Source organism: Ornithorhynchus anatinus, chromosome 7 (genome assembly GCF_004115215.2).
Source record: "Ornithorhynchus anatinus isolate Pmale09 chromosome 7, mOrnAna1.pri.v4, whole genome shotgun sequence".
Taxonomy (NCBI): Eukaryota; Metazoa; Chordata; class Mammalia; order Monotremata; family Ornithorhynchidae; genus Ornithorhynchus; species Ornithorhynchus anatinus.
In genome coordinates, this window is record NC_041734.1 from 73,313,932 (window position 1) to 73,322,052 (window position 8,121).

Genomic DNA, 8,121 nt, shown 5'->3' on the forward strand with positions numbered 1-8,121 from the left:
GGGAAAGATTGACTAGGGCTAAACTTGCTTATCTGAAGGGTAACGGCACCATGGAGTAGTGGATAGAGCACGGGCCTGGGAAGCAGAAGGTCAAGGGTTCGAAACCCAGCTCTACCACTTGTCTGCTGTGTGGCCTTGGGCAAGTCACTTCACTTCTCTATGCCTCAGGTACATCATCTGTAAAATAGAGATTAAAACTGTGAACCCTACATGGGACAGGAACTGAGTCCAACCTGATTTGCTTACATCTAACCCCAGCCTTAGTACAGTGCCTGGCACATAGTAAGCATCTAACAGATAGCATTATTATTATTATTAATAATTATTATTATTATAACAGAAGTTAAATCACAGTTTGACTGGGGTCCTCATCCCCTTGGAAAATGGCATAGTGAAATGCAGATTGAGCTACAGGTCAATTGGGTGATTTGATATCAGGTTGACCTCTAAGAATACTCCTTTTCTGTACCATTAGACTATAATAATCATGATGGCATTTGTTAAGCATTTACTATGTGCCAAGCACTGTTCTAAGTGCTGGGGTAGAGACAAAGTAATCAGGTTGCCCCACTTGGGGCTTACATTCTTAATCTCCATTTTACAGATGAGGTAACTGAGGCACAGAGAAGTTAAGTGAATTGCCCAGAGTCATACAGCTGATAAGTGGCAGTGCTGGGATTAGAACCCATGACCTCTGATATTCAAGCCTGGTTCTTTCCACTAAGCCACGCTGCTTCTCTATAAGCCCCTTGAGGATGAGGATCATTTAATGCATCTTCTGAATCAATCAACGATATTTTTTGAGTCCTTACTGTCCTAAGCTCTGGGAAGAGTACAGTATAACAAAGCAGATCGACACTTTCCCTGTCCACAACAAGCTTGCGGTCTAGAGGGTTATGTCTTCCAAGTGCCTAATAAAGTGCTCTGCACACAGTAGGGGATACTTCAGTGGTGATGGTGATGATAATAATAATAATTATGGTATTTGTTAAGCACTTACTATTATGCCAGGCACTGTACTAAGCGCTGGGTGGATACAAGCAAATCGGGTTAGACAGTCTCTGTCCCCACATGGGACTCGCAGTCTTAATCCCTATTTTACAGGGAATTGAGGCCCAGAGAAGTGAAGCAACTTGCCCAAGGTCACATAGCAGATGAGCAGCGGAGATGGAATTAGAATCCGTGACCTTCTGCCTCCCAGATCTGCATTCTGTCCACTATGCCATCCTGCTGCTGCTGCTGCTGCTGCTGCTGCTGATGATGACAGTGATAGAATGTGGGTCCTCACGTGTGTGAGTACGCTTGTGCATTTGTGTGTGTGTGCTTGTGTTCAGAGATGAGGAAACTCGGAGTAAGTGACTGTGGGAAACAAAGATGAACTCTTTCAGCCGAATGGCAACGTTAAGGGACGACGTTTTCTTGGAGGCCAAAGATTACTTAAATGTACTACAAGACTTGGAAGAGAAGCCAAAAGGAAAAGACCAGTCAGGAAGCAACCTCAGCTTAGACTGACCCGATTTATACTACTTAGCAAGAGACGCCTCCATCAGACAGTAGATCTGCCTTCTGTAGACTTGGCTGCTGTGGGACTTCGGGTCAATACCTTAACTTCTTTAACATCGTATGGGCAGGGAATGTGTCTGTTTTATCATTGTGTCGTACTGTCTCAAGCACACACAGACCAGTGGCTGGCACACGGTAGGCACTCAATAAATTTGATTGATTAATTATAGACATGGGATAATCTAAGGCTCTTTGGCATCATTCCTCAACACTGCTCCTCAACCTTATTTGCAGATTTGAACACCAAGCGGTAAGGTAACCAGATGCAAAAGTTCTCCTCAACTAGGGTCCTCAGCATCCCGCCCCTCTGTCTTGTCTTACGCTGTCGAGTCATCTCCGACCATAGCGACGCCCTGGATGCATCTCTCCCAGAACGTCCCAACTCCATCTGAAATTGTTCTGGTAGTGGATCCATAGAGTTTTCTTGGTAAAAATACAGAAGTGGTTTACGCAGTAAACACGAGTCTCCACCCTCGACTCTCTTCCATGCCGCTGCCGCCCAGCATGGGTGAGTTTCATCTAGTAGCCTATTGCCTTCCACTCACTAGCCACTGCCCAAGCTAGGAAAGGAATGTGTAGGCCTCTGCTTGACTCTCCCTCCTACAGTCAAGAATGGTAGAGGACTGGAAACTCTCCAGGTGCGACCTTGAGGGAGGAGCATCCTTCCCATCCCCCTGCCAAATTAGATATTATATCAATCCGGCCCCAAATGGGCAACTCCCATTGGTCAGTAGAGAGGTTAGTATGTGTCATACAGGGTTATCGATCCAGTCTCAGGTACACAGCCAAGCCAAGAGGCCCCAGGAGTGATGAGTTAATTTTTCAACCCACTACGCCTTTCTGCCACATCGCAGAGCCCAAAATTGCCGAAATAAATGAATAGAAAAACAGTCACTTCACAGTCATTTGTTATCCTAAAAAGGAATAAGTAAAATTTTTAGAAAGCTTTCATCTTCTCCCTCCCCTGAGTGCACTCTGCTCATTTTGCAATCTGAAGTTCTTGAATCTTCGGCTGGAGGGAAGGTGTGGTCACAGTTTATCACCCTGGCACAATTTTCCTGATTTTAAAAAATGACTTCAAGAGTCTTCTGTTCCTATGTTCCTGGGCCCTCTGCAGTTTCTACTTACAAATTCAACTTCCACCCATGATGATCAAAAAGCCTTTTCATTGAAAACATCGTGCGGTGATTACATTCCATTTGTGTATGCAGCTCAATACATTATTAACAACTTTGGGTCTTTGCATATCGATCAGCATCCTTCCGGAGCCAGAAAATATATTTAAATGCATCCAGCACCAAGTGGGCCGTGAACTTTCAAGGGCAGCTCTTGATGTAAGGCTGAAAGTAAAAATGACCGGAACCATCATAAACAATTACCTAGGGTGTCATTCTCTCTACTACTCTACGTTGTGGAGAAGCAGCGTAGTTCAGTGGAAAGATCTTGGACTTGGGAGTCAGAGGTCATGGGTTCGAATCCCAGCTCCGCCACTTCTCAGCTGTGTGACTGTGGGCAAGTCACTTAACTTTTCTGTGCCTCAGTTACCTCATCTGTAAAATGGGGATTAACTGTGAGCCTCATGTGGGACAACCCGATTACCCTGTATCTACCCCAGTGCTTAGATGAGTGCTCTGCACATAGTAAGCGCTTAACAAATGCCAACATTATTATTATTATTATTACTCCTGAGCTGCCCCTGCTTTGGAACTGAGGACATCTTGGTTCTGTAACAGATGATCTGTCCCTTATCACGTGTTAATAAGGATAATGATGAGACTTGTTAGGCATTTACTGTCTGTCAAGCACTGTTCTAAACACTCAGGGAGATACAAGACAATCAGGTTGGACACAGTCCTTGATCCCATGGGGCTAACAGTCTTAATCTCCATTTTACAGGTGAGGTATATGAGATACGGAAAAGTTAAGTGACTTGCCCAAGATCACACAGCAGACAAGGGGAGGAGCCGGCATTAGAACCCAGTTCCTTCTGACTCCTAGGTATGTGCTCTATTTGATAGGATGTGCAGTTCCATTCAGCCTTCTCTGAGGTAGCAAGGTGTAACCTAATGAAATGAGTCCAGGCCTGGAAGTCTGACCTTGGGCATGTCACTTAATTTTTCTGTGCCTCAGTTATCTCATCTGTACAGTAGGGATTAAGACTGTGAGCCCCACTTGGGACACGGACTCTGTCCAACCCGCTTATCTTGTATCTACCCCAGAGCTTAGAAAAATGCCTGTCACATCTTAAGCACTTAACAAATACTACAGTTATTGTTACTATCATTATTATTATTATTTCTGAGAATCTGAGTTCTTATGCCAGCTCGGCTACTTGCCTGTTGTGTGACCATGGGTAAATCACTTAACTTGCCTGGACTTCAGTTTCTTCCTCTGTAAAATGGAAAGTCAATACTGAAACTTCATCACGATGTGTATGTTGTTAAATTGTACTCTCCCAAGCACATAGTACAGTGCTTTGCACACTGTAAGCATTCTGTAAATATGATTGAATGAATAAATCATCATCATCATCATCAATGGGATTTATTGAGCGCTTACTGTGCGCTGAGCTCTGTACTAAGGGCTTGGGAGAGTAGAATACCACAGAATTGGTAGACACCTTCTCTACCCACTTAAAACCTTACCAGTTCTTCCTCAGATTTCGACTGGGTGCCCCATGTGGGACAAGGACTGCCTCTGCCTTGTTTCCTATTCTACCCCAGTGCTTAGAACAGAGCTTGGCACATAGTAAATGATTTACAGATACTATTATTATCATCATTATTATGATCGCTTTTTATTCTGGATATTTAGGAAGCCAATAAAAGAAGAAAGTGTAGTGTACCTCTCTAAAAGGTGTACGGACTCAGAAGTCTGGAGTACTCACTTTGGGCGGAATAACTCAAATATTTATGAGAGTGCAGTCTTCCTGAGTCAATGTACGTCTGTGACTACAGCTAGAATTTGACCTCTGGGTAATAAATCTAATTTCCTTGTTGACCCAAATCAATGTTACAGGTTCGTGATTGAGCGCTCATTAAATATGACTGAATGAATACAAAATGAAGGTGATTTTGTTTTTAAAATAACAGAGGTTACTCCCATTCTATCTTCCAGCACTGCTGTCCCAGAGCTCTCCCAATTCATCGTGAAACTAGTACGTTGCGGTAGTCAAACAATCAGTTAACTGTATTTAGTGAGTGTGTGTGGAGCACTGTACTAAATGCTTGGAAGAGTACACTATAACAGATTGGGTAGACACACTCCCGGCCCGCAACAGTCTAGAAGTAGTGAAAGGAACGAACCTTCCGTCTCCCCACTCCTCAAGAACATCCGAGATGATTTTTCCCCGAGAAATTGAGAAAAGCAAAGTGTTCAGTAGATTCAGTCTTGATCAAACTATTCTAATTTGAGACTCCCTTTGAGGAGGCAAACGGTGGGAAAATAAAGTTCCACAGTCTTGTCTACGGACGTGAGACTATGACTAAAGTAGGGAAAATCAATGTCCCAGCCTGTTCTGGCTCTTTCAGTGGTTTTTCTTCTTCTGATCATTCTGGTTTAATTTGACTCGATAAGACTCCCTTCCTATATCCCTGAGGTGGGGACCTTGTATCAAATGCTTTTAGTACTTTTGATATCTTTTGGATTAAATGAAGCGTTTCCAGCACACACATATGTACACAAACATGCACACGTGTGAGCACACATACACAGCAGCAGCTGTGCCCTATCAATACAGAGTTGTCCCTGTGTCAGGGTTCTACTGGGTTTTGCGTTAGCCCGGTTGCCACACCCCAGCGCTGAAGACTCCACCTCACCCAGTAGATATTCTCCCCTCACCTCGATGTTTGCATGGGTGTTGAGGTTAAACTTCTTTTCCGGGATTTTGTTGATAACAGTGACGCTTTTCTTCCCCGGATACCCCGAAACAACCCAAAGCCTCCTTGGAGTGGAGCCTCCGCCAAGAGTTCAGAGCACTAGCATTGACCTACGGCAGACGACTTGAGTGGAACTGCCTGAGTTGAGTCCTGGCGGATGGATTTCCCTCCTCAATTTTTTTTCTGGTATTTTTTAACCGCTTACTATGTTTCAGTCCCTGCACTAAGCACTGGGGTAGATACAAGGTTATCGGTTTGGACACAATCCCTGCCCCACATAGGGTTCACGCTCTTAATCTCCATTTTACAGATGAGGTAACTGAGGCTCAGGGAAGTGACTTCCCCGGGGTCACACAGCAGACAAGCGATGGAGTTGGGATGAGAATGATGGATTATTCTTTTCTGTCAGGGCTGGGTTCCATGCGCCGTCACCCCCCCAACACAGAAATAGCAAAGAGCCCTATTTACCCCCTGTGTAGAGGGGCAGGAGTCCTGTCAGAATCCCCAAGAGCTGCAATCATGGAGCATCACTGTCTAGGCCACCTCCTTGCTTGCCGTCCACGATGGGCTCCTGCCACAAATCACCAACTGCCTCTCGGCCTGCCGCCCCCTGGACCAGTGGTGGAGCCTTGGGACCAGTAGGCGAAGGCTTGGGCCAGGAGACCAGATCGATGGATTTATTTATGGTATTTGTTTAGTACGGTACCTCCAGAGCTTAGTACAGTGCCTGGCACATAGTAAGTGCTTAACAAATACCTAATTATTATTTAGCACTTACTATGTGCCAGGCACTGTAGTAGCACAGGGGAAGATACAAACTAATCAGGTTGGACACAGTCCATGTCCCGCAAGAGGCTCACACTCTTAATCCCCATTATACAGATGAGGTAATGAGGCCCAGAGAAGTGAAGTGACTTGCCCAAGGTCACACAGCGGACAAGAGGCAGAGTTGGGATTACAACCCAGGTTTTTCTGTCTCCCAGGCCTGTGTTCTATCCACCAAGCCAGGCTTAAATTGCTTCATTTCCCCCAAATTGAGGTTAAGAATCCTGGTTCCATGGCTGTTCCCATGGGGGTGAACTCTGCTGAGTGAAAACAATCCCTCAAAATCTGGAAGTAGAGGGGCCAGTTGGTTTCAGACGGTCTACCCTCTGTCCAGTAAGGTTAAGGTATGGGATGCTTCTATGTGCAGCCTTTTGATTTTAAATGTCCAGCCTCCTTGGGCCTTGACTTCTGCACCCACAAGTCCCATGGCTCAGCAACGGCAGCTGTGTTCGCATGGCCCAGGGCGGGGGCATCGCAACCCATTCTAGGGTACACTGGGGGAGGATGGGGGCAGGGGAGACACTCTGGGATTGGGCAAATCCATCCAAATTCATGCATTCGTTCGTTCAGTCCTATTTATTGAGCACTTTCTGTGTGAGGAGCACTGTACTAAGCACTTGGGAGAATACAACAGGCACATTACCTGCCCAAAATGAGCTTAGTCTAGAAGATAAAATGGGATTCTGCAAAAATGATATCTATATGACATTAGCACCTGTCTCAACAGGCCAGCATAAAGTTTGCCTGGTGGAAAGAGCCCCGACCTGGAAGACAAATAACCTGACTTCTGAACTCGGCTCCACCATTTAACCTGCTGGGTGACTTTGGGCAAGTCGCTTAACTTCTCTGGGCCTCAGTTTCCTCATATACAGAATGGGAATTCAACATCTGTCCTTCCTTCTCCTTGGGCTGTGAGCCCCATGTGGAACAGGGACTTTGTCCAACCAGATTATCTTGAATTTTGTACCCAAGTGCTTAAAGTACAGCCCTGGGGACATAATAAACACTTAACAAATACCATCATTATCACTGACTTCGCAAACAACTTCTGGTCTGCTCATTTTGAGGATCAGGGCTGGCCACCCCTACAAAGGAGATGCACATTACTTCAAGAAATGCCATCAAAACTATGACTAGAAACAAACTACTAAGCCCAAGAGGAAAGTCATTCAGGTAAACTCCTCCTTTGGACTGTAAGCACCTGGTGGGCAGGGAACGTGTCTTCCGACTCTGTTGTACACTGCCAAGCGCTTAGTACAGTACTCTGCACACAGTAAGTAAGGGCTCAATAAATCCACTGACTGATTGATTTGGGATGACGATGAAAGGGGTGGGAGCTACATAAAATGATTCCATTTTTCATTAACATCAGCAAAATTTGAAGGGAAGGAGAGTCAGCCCTGTCCAAAGATGAGCAATGCCAGCCTACTGAACATCCAATAGTGAACTTTTCCCTTCCAATCAGCTGCTTCTTATCTTAGAGAAGCAGAGTGGCCCAGTGGAAGGAACACAGGGCTTGGAGTCAGAGGAGTTGGGTTCTAATTCCCAACTCCACATACCTGCTGTGTAACCCTGGGTAAGTCACTTGACATCTCTGGGCTTCAGTTCCCTCATCTGCAAAATGGGAATTCAATAACTCTTCTCCCTCCTACTTAAGACTGTGAGCCCCATGGGGACCTGATTATCTTGTATCTACCCCAGGGCTTATCTTGGTGCATAGTAAGCGCTTAATCAATACCGTATTTATCACTGTCATTATTATTATCTTATGATTCTTTCATTCTACAGAAGTTTGCAGTCAGTCAGTAGTATTTATTCAGTGCTTACTGTGTGCACGGCACTCTACTAAGCACTT